This window comes from Grammomys surdaster, unplaced genomic scaffold, assembly GCF_004785775.1.
Source record: "Grammomys surdaster isolate TR1022 unplaced genomic scaffold, NIH_TR_1.0 225, whole genome shotgun sequence".
Taxonomy (NCBI): domain Eukaryota; kingdom Metazoa; phylum Chordata; class Mammalia; order Rodentia; family Muridae; genus Grammomys; species Grammomys surdaster.
In genome coordinates, this window is record NW_021604670.1 from 2856615 (window position 1) to 2871280 (window position 14666).

Here is a 14666-nt window from a genome sequence, read left to right on the forward strand (position 1 = left end):
CACTGTGAGGTGTGGACCCTAGCAGTGGGTAAGAAGCCTATTGTGGGTCCACTATGAGAACTCCCCATAACCTCTCCTTAGGCTTTATAGTTTCAAGTTTTCAGTACAAGAAATATTTGCCAAAAATTGAACTTGGACCAAATTTTCATCCATGGTTATAGGAAAAGTTAATTCAGTTTAATTTTATAAGATTATTAAACACCAAGAGTAAACTTTGATGTATCATTTAATTATAAAACAAATTTTGTATAGTTCATGTTTTAAAGAAATGGATGGGGTGTGTGGAGACATTCTTGTGGAGACAGGGGTGTGGGAAGGAGTTATGGGATGTGTAACTAATATCACATCTTCTGGCCCTGAATAACAAACAGGAAACAAATTGGAAACTGACAAGTCAACCCTTCCATGACATAATTTCTCATAGGAAGGATATCTGAGTTTTCTAAAATAAGAACAAAGAAGTCAACAAAGTAAATGCAAACACGCACAAATGAAGTCAACATGAAAAATGAAGATAAGTCATTTTCCTCAAAAATTGCTAATATATAGTAGTAATTCCAACTGATAGTGATCATTTAGTAGATTTTAATTTAGCTCTTTGAAGAGTATCCACACTAATTTCTATAGTACTTACATGTTTGTCCACTTACCAGCCTTGAATAAGTGCTCATTTTCCAGTATATTTTCATAAGCAACTATTGTGCTTTTTAAAAATGTTAGCTATTGTGATTGGAGCAATATCAAATAATTTGATGAAATATCAAATAATTTTAATTTGTAAATCCATAAGAGCTAAGATTACATAACATTTTAAAATATTTCTAAGCCAGTTTTTGTATCTTAATACCTCTGTTTACTGAATGTCTTACTTTTACTTACTGTTACAGTGTTAGAGAAACTAGATATACATATGCAGATGAATGAAAGCAAAACCCCTTATCTCACTCAGCAAAAATCATTTAGCATGATTGAAGGTTAATATTATAAACAAACCAGGCAAATACTTGAGATAGTGTCATTGTCACAGATATTCGTATTTCTTCTTTGAAATAATTCTTCTGTCTAGTATCTCATAGTAGATTTGACATACAACATTATGTCTGATAAGAATCATCTATGCAATGTGGAAACCATTAATAGAGTGATCAGATATCACATAAATGGCATAAAACCTTTTTGCTTACTCATTCTGTAATCATCCAGAATATATGTAGGGAGAATTAAAAAAAAATCAATGAGTGAACAAATGAGCAATTTCAAACAAGATACCATTCAAATAAAGTGAATATATATGTTAAAATCTTTCAATATCCTTAGCAATTGAGGAAAGAAAAATGAAAATTATGATGATACTTGATTTCCCCTTGGGCCAAATGGATGCCATCATGAAAATAAGCAACAAAAGGTGGTTTAGATATGCTGGGAGTAATATCCATATAGTGTCAGTGGAAATGTAAATGAATTCAGTCACTTTGGATATCAGGATTGATAGTGGTAAATTTGAGTATGAATTGGAAGAACTGAATTCAAAATACAACTGAGGAATCTGGACAGTCACACATATCATACTATTATTCTCAACATCCAAGTTACTGAATCATCAGAGATATCCACCATTGGATGAATATGTAAAAAATGTGTAGGGATTATCCTGAAACTATAAACCATAAAATCTTGCCTTTGCAGTAATATGAAGGAAACTGATGATCACGATGTTAAGTGAAATAAGCTAGAGTCGGAAATATAAAAGTGTTGCTCTTACTAATAATCCAGATGACATTCAAAATTCATAAGTGAATGTATAACAAGAAACCAAACAATTCCTTCTGAAGATAAGAAAAGAAATCGCCCCCTCTCATTCTCTCTCTCTCTCTCTCTCTCTCTCTCTCTCTCATTTATTCTTTCTTTTTTTTTTCAGTTGACCTTTGAATCAGTGGTCAATCCAGTAACAAAGAATTCTCGCAGAGATTCTTTGCCCAGTTCCCTTTAGATACTAAGCCTAAGATATTTGTACATTTTTCCACTAATAAAATGTGCCAAACATTTGTTCAAATCCTGAAGATTTGATGTTTGCTAGGTGATTTATTAAATATTATTTAATAAATTCATTTAAATATCTGTCAATATTCTTCGCATTAGTTTAAATTTTCTAGTATTGTTTCTCTATGCCTTATTCTTCTTGTGTATTATTGTATGCCATGTTTTCCCACTATGTTTATGATTTCAATATTTGTAACTATAGTGTAATATATACTCCCAGTGTTTGTAGATCTACTTCCACATATATTATTGAGGAATTATTGCAAATTGTATATCTGAAAGAAGAAAATAAGGACAAAACAACAAAGGTTCATGTGAGCCCAAAGAAGTATTTTGGATCTTGAGAGTGTTGTGTATGCTAAAATTTCTCTGTGATAAATAGTTTTCAGATGTCTGTACCTTATGTTTTGCTAATAATAAATGTTTAGAAAGTCTTTAATCTCCCTTTTCCCCTTCATCTTTTAATAACTAATATGTGTGGTCTATTCTAGAATGTCTGGCTTTTCTTTAAATCTACTTTCCCAGCATTAATAACATTTAGCAGGAATTTTGTATAATTTTTATTGCCTGCTTGATGTTTTGCTCAGGCTTTTATTTTCAAACAAGAGTAGCTTTCTGTTTTGAATTTCTTTTTTGTTTTGTGTGTGCTGAAACAAACTAAATTATCTCTTCTCTCAGCTTAGCTTTTAATCTTTACAATGAAAACACTTTTTGATATTGTTCTTTTGATAATACTCCATTTCAATTTTAATGAAATGACTTTTGGTAGTGATGAATTATTTATTGATAGAGTCGTTGTGAGTTTGATTTTTAATATTGAACTGTAAGCTAATAATTTAGTTTATAAAACACTATGTTGTCTTTGTCTTTTTCCCACAGTGAAATACTATCACTTCTGTAATCGTTATATTTCTATTGCTATGATAAATCACAATGAACAGAGCAATGTACAGAAAGAAGGATTTATCTGGGGATCTCTATTCCCAAAGGATATGATCAGCATCATTGCATGGAAGCATGGCTAGAAACACCATACACCGCAGCAGGAATTGCTCACATCCTGAAGTGCAAACAGAAAACAAACAGCAGTGACATGCTTCCTTTATCAAGGCCATAAACCCTAAGCTTTACAAAGCACTGTGACCAACCAGGGACCAATCATATAGTTGCCAATGCATATAGAAGTTATCACATTCAAATCATGATAGCATCCTAATGATTTCTTATATAAACATTGCTAAATATGTCTTACTGTTTTTATTAAAAATATTTTTACTTTTTAAAAATTGGAATATTAGTTATATGAGGTTGCTACATCATATGACAATGTGAATACTACCTGGTTTTTCAAAATTAAATATAATTACCTATTTTGAGTTAAATTATGATTTAGTGACTGAAACTCATTCTGCAAACAATTGCTTCTTAATAATTTGTTTTAATTTTATTTTAGAAAATCACAAAGATAAGAGAAATAGCTATCTAATAACCCTAATGAGTTTTCAACTAATAATCTTTACGGCCACTGAAGTGTTCTGTTCTTACTACAAATAAGACTATTAGCCGGGCAATGGTGGTGTACACCTTTAATCCCAGTGCTTGGGAGGCAGAGGCAGGCGGATTTCTGAGTTCGAGGCCAGCCTGGTCTACAGAGTGAGTTCCAGGACAGCCAGGGCTATACAGAGAAACCATGTCTCGAACAAAAAAAAAAAAAACAATAAACAAAAAACAAAGACTATTAGTCTACCTGCTGAAGACATGGAAATGATATTTGTAGCCACTTCTAGTTTTATGATAGCTTTGCATATTATAATTTGTAGACATAATTTCCATGAGTTATCATTGTTGAAAAGTCACTTAATTCACTTGCAATATTGATTTTGATATGAAATATTCCTTACTCTTGCTACATCGTTCAACTTTCCTGAAGTGCAGGCTGTACTTTTTGGTGTATGTTTGCAGTCATGCTAAGTGCCCCAATGACTCAAGCTGCCATTGTGGCATCAGGTCTGTTCCAGAGAGAGCTATGCTGTGAAGGCATCAGTTCTTTTCTCTGTAGTTTGACCCTAGGGATGCCTGACATCTGTTTTTGTCTCTAAGCCTTTTGTTGCTAGGTTTTATGTGAGCCTTCATAATCTAGGTTACACTTGGAGCTGTAGACTTTCTAGATAGCTTTGTTAGCATTTGCATTTCAAGAATAGAGAGATTCTCTGGAGCTTCTCAGTATTGATGGTCATGTGAGATGCTCCCAGAATATACAGGAGGTCTATCATTATAGCTGGATAAGTATCATAATTATCCAGATAACCCTTTATATAACTGTGTGTTTTTCTTTATTGTGCTTATTGTTAGAAGAATAGCTTTTTAGGAAAAAAAAAGGAAAAAACCATGTATTTGTAAACAAGTGTCTGATTTTCAATGTCCACTCAGTGCTTGGCAAATCTTGAAAAAATTCTGATCTGGTATGTCTCCTTTCAATGTTGATTTCATGATATTTTTATTCCTAGAGTAGAGGCATGGTGTCATCCCAGACTGGTTATGTGGCCTTTCAGAATTCAGTCATTTTACATCTGCATAAGGAGGAGACATTAAAATAGACATTTTCTGTGAAAGTGAAGGAAGGCCACTCTCAGTGTGGCAGGTATGGTGCTGTGAAAACGAATGACGGGTCAGGTGCGCTTGCCAAGTGTAAACTGCCAACCAGCTGTCAACTGCTGATATGAGTTACAGTCTCATTGTAAGTGTTTAAACATTTCAAAATTCACTAAGACATCAGGATATGATGTTTCAACGGATGTTACTTCCACACATTTGGTGCTGTCCTAAAATAAGTAAGACATTCTTTATCTGTATAATATTGCTTAAATGTATGCATGAGAGAGACAGAGAGACGGAAAGACAGACAGACACAGAGAGAAACAGGGATAGACAGGCATGATGAAAATGAGATTGGCTTATATTATACAAATATAATCATTTAATTTTGCTTAATAATTTTATGTACTTTTCCAAAATTTTATTCTCAAATTTATTCATCCTTCATGCTGTTTACTTACATCATCAACTTAATCAATTAATTTAAATTGATTCTAAACTTAATAATTGGAAGAAAGTGAACAGATTCTCTAAGTATATTTTCTTTTTTCTTCAGTTTATTGGTTATTTTATTTATTTACATTTCAAATGTTTTTTCTCTTCTCAGTTTTCCCTCCACAAACCCCCTACCTCCTCCTCCCTCCCCCTGCCTCTATGAGAGTGCTCCCCTACCCGCCCAACCACTCCTGCCTCAGTGCCCTAGTGATCCCCTTATCCTGGGTCATTAAGCCTCCACAGGACAAAGGAGATCCCCTCTCATTGATGCCAGATAAGGCGGTCCTCTGCTACATATGCAGCTGGAGCCATGGGTCCCTCCATGTATAGTCTTTGGTTGGTGGTTTAGTCCCTAGGAGCTTTGATGGGGGAGTGCTTGGTTGATAGTGTTATTCTTCATATGGGGTTGCAAACGTCTTCAGCTCTTATAGTCCTTGCACTGACTCCTAACTCCTCCATTGGGGTCCCTGCTCTTAGTCCAATGTTTGGCTGTACATTTGCATCTGTATTGGTCTTGCTCTGGCAGAGCTTCTGTCTATGATGATAATAATAATCCCTTAGATCTCTAAATTGTTGCTATTCACTTTCTATCTTCACATTCCCTTGTTTTAATTCTTTTAATTTTTTATTGGTATGGCCTGGGAAACACCTATATTAGGCACTTAGTCACACTAGCAAAATAAGCAAATTGGAAAAGTACTTTTGAGAAATAACCAAATGCTCCTGTTTCTCCATTAAAAATTATCTAAATAGATTAATTTGGAAAACAGCCTATTTTTTTAATTCTTTAAAAATTATTGTTATTAATTACTATTATTAGTCATTTTCAAATCTCAAATTTTGCCCTTCATCCACCCTCTCAGAATTCTTTCTCTATCACTCCTCCCCTTTGTTTTTGAAAGGGTACCCTCCAGTCATCCTGCCAGCCTGGGGCCTCAAGTCTCTATAGGACTTGACACATCCTCTCCCCCCTGATGCCAGAAAAAGGCAGTCCTCTGCTACTTATGTGCCAGGAGCCTCAGAACAGCCTGTGTATGCTCTTTGATTGGTACCTTAGTCTCTGGGAGCTCCCATGGGTTCTTCTTAGTTGACACTGCTGGTCTTTCTATGGGGTTTCCATTCACTTTAGCTCCTTCAATCTTTCCCCTACTCTTCTGTAGGGTTCCCTGACATGTCCAGTGAGTGACTGTGAGTGACTGCATATTTCTCAGGTAGATGCTGGTAGAGCCTCTCAGAGGACAGCCATGTTAAGTTTTTCTAACATGCAGGGACAACATAGCACCAGTAGTAAGTAGTGTCATGAACTTTCACCAAGCATCTGGTAAATAAAGTTATTCATAAGTAGAAGATGTTTCTATCATTGCAGAAATGATGTGTAGAATGAAAGTGTTTCAACTATTATGTAAGGGTTATAACACAGTGGTTCCCTTGACGTTCTGATACAAAAACATTATGGCATTTAATAATTGGGAGTTTTGAGACCTTTCCTCAAGTTCAAGTTCCAATTATTCACAAGGCTCTTTTATATTTCTTACACTATGTTGTTTAATGCAATAAAGAACATATGGTGCTATTGTTCAATACTTGAATTGGCTATAGATTTTGAATTCCATCAGTATTATAGCTTCTCAAAGGAACAATGATATAAAGACAATATAAATTAAAACATAAGTTTAGAATAAAAAATTAATTTAACCACATATAACAAAAATTAAATAATATATTGTGATTTATCTTTATATTATTTTGGGTATTATACTCTATTTGTATTTATATTTCCTAAGTGAGTCTTTGTGCTTATCAGTTACAAGAAATGAAACTCTGTGCCTGTTGTACTTGCAATTATTTAACATGTTCACAATTATCAGAGCTTTATGGAGAACAATGTCTTTATTCCAATGTTACCCAAGGTAACTAAAGGCCTTTATTTTCTCTCCTGTAGTATTTATTTTAACTTATCATTAACTACATACTTATGTTCAAACTTCATAATGTTTCACATAAGATATCTGACAACAGAAAGTGCATATTTATTCTTGATGTATATAAACTATAGCAGTGTCATTTGGAGATGGTCAATAGATACTTGATTATTAAGTAAAGAAGTTGTTTTTGGCTATACTAATAATGTTGGTCTCAAAGAAAAGATCTTGTTACAATTTCTGACTTTTGCTATGAGTTAACTCATACCCTTAACACTTCTATTAGCAGAAAACTTACAAAATACATGATAGGAGTAGTTCCTCAAACAAAACAACATTTTAACAAATATTTACCTGTAAAGGAAACAGTTGAACCTTTTCCTAGGCAATTAGTTTACAAATATCTGTTGAAAATATCTCTCCTATATGTGATTTATTATTTCTCGTTCTATATTAATAATTTTAAACAGGAATTGAGCATGCAGGCTTGTGATCCAAACACTGGAGAGTAAAAGGTAGAAAAGTGTCCATTTTAAGTCAACATGGAGTATGTAATGAGTGCCAAGACCCCTAGGTTTCATAAGAACACCTGTCAAAACAAAATGAAACATAACGAAACAACAAACATTAGGTCACTCTTCAGTTTTGCCCTCATAACTATAAGCATTTAGTTAAAGAAATTGCCTCTTCATCTTTAAGACATGGGTTAAAATAATTTAGAATGGCTGAAGGGTGAAGTTAGAGCTGGGATAGGCAGGAGAATGGAGGTTGACCTGGTAAGAATTGGAGAATTGGGTGATAAATATGATCAAAATACATTGAATGCATACATAAACTTCCCAAATAATTAATAAAATGTATCTTCATTATCTGTGCCTCCTTTGTCAACAAATATTATAATATATAAATAATACAGAGAAGATTAGCTTGACCCTGTAAAATGATGACCTGAAAATTTATGAAGCATTTCATATTTTCAGTCAGCTTATAAAGATGCACGTATAGCTTGGTGAAATTTCCTCATTTGTGCTGACAATACTCCCTCTCAGTGTCTAGATCATCTAACAAGGAAATTCAATACAAAGCATGAGGATTCAACTTTTGAGTTGTTGGTCAGGATTGTATAAGAGTTTCCTTCACATTACAGGCTATTTCTATTGATTTTGGTTGTCCCCAAGGGGTGGAATATAAGTCTCTATTGCTGAAGACACAATCCCATCAAACACCTGGCTCCAAGGGCACTGGGCTAGAAATGACCTGAAAGTCTTGTTCCTAAAGAGCCATTTTCATGCTACATGAAGGAACCATGTAAACTTCCATAGGGGATATGAAACCAAGAGTACTACCAGCTATGGTGTCTATGAATCACAGTGACTGACATAGCACAACCACATTAAGGATTGTGTCCCATACCTTTGAGATAACCAACAGCCCTCTAATGAAATTTAAGACCTATTAAACAAAAGGGAAATCATGCTCGATAGTTGCGGTGGTAGTGAAGTCATTGATCTTGAAGGAGAACCCACAAATACTAGTTTACTAAACTAACTAAATTTTCTAATTCTACATTTAGTATTAAATTCTAAATAGGAAACTTCTCTTTCTCATGGCCAAAATCAGTACAGAATACCACATCCAATAAAAATGTAAAATTGTGAAGCTTGGTCTACAACATAACTCCCTATCTAAGACTCTAAGAACATTGCAGAAAATCTGAAGGTGCTAGAGGACTAGACAATATTCAGTGAAATTATGTTTTTGAGGGATGATAGAAGGCAAACAAGTACGACCCACCAATACAACTACTTAAGTATGAGCTGAACAAGGATAATAAAAGTATACATGATGTGGGGTAGAGGAGAAAAAGTCCACCAGTCATCAAAATTTTGTCAGATAGCTATAGGGAAATAGGAAATGTAAAGAACAAGAGAGCACTTGACTTCCTTTTTTCTAAACAAAAAATGGTCAGTCATGAAAATATATAAGCAAGCAACATGCAGACTAAGCAGATTATATCAATGTGTGGTGTGTGTGTGTGTGTGTGTGTGTGTGTGTGTGTTTGTGTGTGTGTGTGTGTGTGTATCACACATTTGTCAAAGCTGTATGTCAACTAAGATATATATAAAATTTATATTTCCTTGCAATATTTTTAGGAAAAATGTCACATCATATATAGAAATAGAGATTCTGGCATGACTATAAATTCTAAGATGTACAACATGGAAATAACACATAAACACAGATTTATAAAATATAATTTTATTTTATTTTTTTACTTTTTATATGTAATGGTGCTTAGCTGAATGTATGAATCTGCATCGAGAGCACATGCTTAGTGCACCTGGAAGCTAGAAGATGGCATTAGATTCTCTGGATCTGGCTTTACAGATGGCTGTGGCATTACAAATTCCAACCCAACATTCTGGTAGAGTAGCATGTGTTCTTAAATACCAAAACACTACTCTAGACACTGTTAAATTATATTTTAAATAGCAATGTTCCTTTATAATATCAAGTTCAGTAAACACTTTATAGTAGTCACAGAGGTCTAGTTAATAGTAGATAAAATCAGATAATTTTTTGTATCTATACCTATATACGTCAATGTCTGTGTGTGTGTGTGTGTGTGTGTCTGTGTGTGTGTGTATGTATGTATGTATGTATACATAATACATAATGTATACATAATGTATGTATGTATGTATATATGTATGTATGTATAAAATGATATAACAGTCTAATTTTGGGGATTTCTTTCTTTCCTAGGAAACTATGGAAAATACGGTACTCCAGTGAGTACCATGAGACTTGTGAAGAGATAAAGAAGTAGAAAACATAGCTAACTTTATTTAATGGATAAAATCTCATGGCTATAAACAGGAAAGAACCAAAGATTTGTGTATAATATGTATTCACTTCCAGTCTCAGAACTTGTTCACAAACTAAGATAAACTAGTAATTGCAGGCACTTAACATACGAAAAATATCATCACATTACATGAGGAAGTGTTCTCACACAATATATCTCAATTGACACATTTGTGTACTCTCATTCATTTCTAGTCCCTCATGCAGAAGAGGGACATAACAATAGCTAAAATCACCAAATACAGTCTTTTAAGTAAGTTTTGATAAGACCATTCATAACACAAGAAAAAGATAACAAATCAGAAGCAACAAAGCCTGAAGCAAATGAAAAACAAAATGCAAATAAAAAGCAAAATTCTAAGTTCACAGCATTCATGATTGATATAGCTTGTAATTTCTCACACATTAAAATGGTAAAGTAATGTAAATATGAAGTGAATCTCTTTAAAATTCTGACTTAGACATCATCATATATAGACTTAAAAGAAGCCTTAACTATATCAATCAAAGTGTATAAGTGTTTTCATTTCAAAGACTAAAATGATGGAAACATTTGGTCAATTAACAAGATACTTCAAAGATCATCTGTTCTCAATTGACATGATCTTTAATAAAATGATATGCAGATAATATCATCATTTTTAACAAAAATCCCAGAAATGTATATTTAATTTTTGTATTAAAGAATTAAATATAAAATAAAAGGCATAATCAGCACAATTAATATTTTTCTGTAAAATGGAACCCTAATAACTGAGCTTGAAAACTATGATCTGTGACTTGACCTCAGGAATAATGGAAGAAATTCTATCTGGAACAACAAGAATATTTAAGGAAATCAGGGGGATACAAATTAGAAAGTAAGATGTTAAAGAATCATGATTTGCAGATGATATGGTAGTACACATAAGTGATCCCAATAGTCTACTAGTGATGGCTAGAGCTGATATACAACTTCAGCTTTGTTGCTGGATGTAGATTAACTCAAAAAGTAGAAAGTAACCCTTGTATATAGAAGTAACAAACGGATTGAAAAAGAAGTCAGGGAAACAGCACCCTTCACAATAACAATGAAAAAAAATAAATTATCTTAGGGTAACATTGACCAACTAAGTAGAAAACTTGTATATCAAAACCTTCAAATGCATAAAAAAAGAAACTGACACAGTTATAAGAAAATGGAAAGATATATGATACTCATTGATCAGTAGAATTAACACAGTAAAAATAGCTATTTTTATCAAATGCATTCTTCATATTCAATGCAATACCTATCAAAATTGCCATAGAATTCTTTATAGATCTTGAAAAGCCAACAGTCAGTTTCATATGGAACAAATAAATAAATAAATAAATAAATAAATAAAAAACAAGATAGCTAAAATTGAAAGTATACGGGACAATAAAAGAACTTCTAGAGGTATTACCATTCTGGATTTGAAGCTTTATGCAAAGTTAAACTAATAAAAAACACATGGTATTGACATAAAAATAGACATGTTGATCACTGGAATTGAACCAAAGACCCAAGTGTATTTCCACACACTTATGGACACCTGGTTTTTTATATCAAGTGAGAAACACACACTGGAAAAATCAAATATCTATAACAATTTGTGGTGGTCTAATTGCATGTCTGTATTTAGAAGAATATAAATATATCTACATTTATCAGCCTGCACAAAACTCAAGTACAAATTTATCAAAGACCTTAACATAAAGCCAGACACACTGAACCTGATAGGAGAATAGCCTTGTAAATATTGGCACAGGAGACAACTTCCTATAGAGAACACTGATAGCACAGACACTAAGACCAACAATTAATAAATAGGGCCTCATGAAAGTAAAAAGCTTCTGTAAGGCAAAGGATGAACACAAGACAAAATGACAGTCTACAGAATGGGAAATTATTTTTTACCAACTCCACATCTGACAAAAAGCTCAAAGTGTGTGTATTTCTCTCTCTCTCTCTCTCTCTCTCTCTCTCTCTCTCTCTCTCTCTGTGTGTGTGTGTGTGTATGTATTCAATATTTATTCATTATATATATTTTCAATAAAGGAATCTCAAAGGGCCAAGAAACACTTAAAAATTGTTCAATATCCTTAACCATCAGGAAAATTCAAACTGAATTAACTTTGAGATTACATCTTACTCCTGTCAGAGTGGCTAGGATCAAATGACAGCTCATGCTGGTAAAGGTTTAGAGCAATCAGAAGACTACTCCATTGCTAGTGGGAATAAAAATGCATATAGGCACTATTAAAACAATATGGTGGTTCCTTAGAAAATTAAATCTATCTACTACAAGATCCTGCCATATAACTCCTGGACACATTCCCAAACGATGTTCCATCTTACCACAAGGACACTTATTCAACTATGTTCATAGTGGCTTTAGTTAAACTAGCCAGGAACTTCAAGCAACCTAGATGAAGAATGTGATACATTTACACAATGGAGTCTCACTCAGGTGTTAGAAAAAAATGATATCATGAAATTTGCAGGCAAATGGATGGAACTAACAAAAATCATTCCGAACAAGGTAGCCCAGACCCAGAAAGACAGCATGATACGTATTCACTTATAAGTGGATATTAGCTGTTAAGTAAAGGATAACTGAATTATAATCCACAGGCACTGAGACATTAGATAAGGAGGAGGTCTAGTGGGAGGATACATGAATCATCCAGGAAGAGAGATAGATTTTGTGAATGATTCTTACCAGGTGGGATGGGAACAGGAAGGACCAGGTAGGGCAGAGAGCAATAGAACAGGAGAGTATTGGGAGGTACAATTGGAATAGGTGTAAGTTTAGGGACAATGAGGAAACAGTGCAGTAGAAACTTCCTGGATTCTGTTAAAGTGACTCTAGCCAGGAATCCTAATAATAGAGGATATGGAACTTGAACTGATCATCTTTGATAACCAAACTAGACTTCTAGTGTTGGGACTACCTACCACTCACACTCTGTCATGTCTGCAAGATGTGCTGGCACAAGGATGGCTCTGAGCTGGTAGGAGTGGCCAACTAATGACTGGTCTAATTTGAAGCCCATGCCACGAAGGGAGCTTATACCTGGCATTGCATTGTTAACTAGGATCCAGACCAATGTTCGAACAAAATGTGGTTGACAACAAACACAATCAACCAATCAAACAAACAAATTAGAAATGATTCCTAATGCCTCTTAGGATTGGTGCCTAGCCCAACTATCATCAGAGATGTTTCCTCCAGCAGGTGATTGGAGCCCATACAGAGACCAAGAGCCAAACATTAGGCAGAGCTCAGGAACCCCACAGAAGATGAGGAGGAAGGAATGGTAGAACAAGAAGTGTCAAGAACACTAGAGAAACAGGGCTCACATAATCAACTAAGCTTCATAAGGACTCACAGCAATCAACTAGCTTGCATGGGTCTGCGCTAGGCCCTGTGCATACACAGTGTAGTTATTTATCTTGGTCTTTTTGTTGGACTCCTAAAACTGGGACTGGTTCTATTGCCTGCTTAAGACAATCTGTTCCTCCTACTGGGTTGCCAAGTCCAGCATGGATATGAGAGTTTATGCCTAGTCTTATTTCATCTTGTTATGCTGTGTCTGGTTGATATCATGGGAAGGCCTGTTCTTTTCTGACTGGGAACAGAGGAGCTGTGAATCTTGGGGAGATGGGAAGTTGGGGATACTGGGAAGAAGAGAGGGAGATAAGGCTAAAATCAGAACTATTATATGAGAGTAGAAATAAAATAAAAAACAACAAAGAAAACCTTTTTCATTTTTAAAAGAGAGGGGGGAAAAGTAAAACTTTGAGGAAATCAAAATTTTATGTACAAATAAATACACTGAAATACATGGGGGCAGAGAGAACTAGGGAATTTAAGAACTCAAAATATAGATATTCATTAAAATATCTAGAATATTTTAAAATATCATTTAATTATACTGAATGTTTCCATAACAAATAGAAATAGAAACACACAGCCTTTTCCTAGATCAGACATTGATTTAACTACAAATTTAATACAACTTCAAAAAGTTGAAGATTTATTTATTACAGTTTTTTTAATTGGATATTTTATTTATATTTCAGATGTTCTCCCCTTACCCCATTTCCCCCCTCCTGCTCAGGAAACCCCTATCCCATCCCCCCTCCTCCTGTTTCTATGAGGATGTGCCCCCACCTACCCCTCACTCCCATCTCCCCACCCTCGAATTTTCCCACACATAGCATCCAGCCTTCATGGGACCAAGGATCTCCTTTTCCACCTACACCTGACAAGACCATCCTCCCTTGCATACATAGCTGGAGCCATGGGTCCCTCCCTAAATGCTCCCAGGCTGGTGGTTTAGACCCTGGGGGCTCTGGTTGGTTGGTATTGTTGCTTTCCTCATGGGGTCACAAACCCTTTCAACTCCTTCAGTCTTCACTCTAACTCCTCCATTGGGAACCCCAGGATCAGTTCAGTGGTTAGCTGTGAGCATCTGCCTCTGAGTATATCAGACTCTGGCAGACCTCCAAGGAGACAGCTATGTCAGGCTCCCATCAGCATGCACTTCCTGACTTCCACATCAGCGTCAACCTTTGGTGACTGCACATGGAATGGATACCCAGGTGAATGGTCTGCATACGGTCCCTCCTTCAGTCTCTGTCCCACACTTTGTTTCCATATTTGTTCCCTTGAGCATCCTGTTACTCCCTCTAAGAAGGACCTAAGCACCCCCACTTGGTCATCATTCTTCATGAGC

At 34.8% G+C, this 14666-nt stretch overlaps 1 non-coding gene across 1 annotated transcript; it reads left to right on the forward strand.

The window, feature by feature from the left end:
• Positions 1–7922: 7922 nt before the first annotated feature.
• Positions 7923–8030, forward strand: LOC114626029. Its single transcript, XR_003712170.1, has one exon. It is a non-coding gene; the product is annotated as a U6 spliceosomal RNA (small nuclear RNA).
• The last annotated feature ends 6636 nt before the right edge of the window (positions 8031–14666 follow it).